Source organism: Sphaeroforma arctica (assembly GCF_001186125.1).
Source record: "Sphaeroforma arctica JP610 unplaced genomic scaffold supercont1.726, whole genome shotgun sequence".
Classification (NCBI taxonomy): domain Eukaryota; class Ichthyosporea; order Ichthyophonida; genus Sphaeroforma; species Sphaeroforma arctica.
Window position 1 is genome coordinate 45886 of NW_014039832.1, and position 682 is coordinate 46567.

Genomic DNA, 682 nt, shown 5'->3' on the forward strand with positions numbered 1-682 from the left:
TATATATATCTATATATATATATGAATTATATATATATATATATATATTCTGAGTAATCGAGGGCAGAATCAAGACATACCATTTGGTCAAAGGATTCGTTGGTGAGGAACGATGGTTTCCTATATGGCAATTTGGGTGCTACAATAGGGAAGATTTAATATACAAATGAGCGGATTATTCTAGTGACGTATTGATACTCAGACTTGGAAGTAACCTCAAACCACAATATATCATAACAAATGTCAGGATGTATAGTAAGATATGCAAAAAGTACTTACACATACATTCCCTACGAGTACACCTTCGCGTACTAAGGGAAAAATGTTTTGGCCCTCAATTTCCGCTGGTTTAACCATTGTATGCTGGTCTACAATAAATACGTGTGTGTATGTGAGTGCAGGAGCGTTGTCCCGTTGTCCGAGAGGGTGCAGATTTACGCAACAAATATTATGTTCCACGAATCGGTTGTATCCGTACTTCGATACTTACAGCACCATACATGTTCAGAATTCTGCAGCGCTAGATACGCTGTCGCGTACATACGTAGAATATCACCGGCATGCCCTTGACAACAATAGGCCGAACAAAAGTGTATATATATTCGAACACTAACTAGATAGTGTTTATAAGTATGTCCATAACTACACAGGTATACACATATATATGTAAACATACAATAGT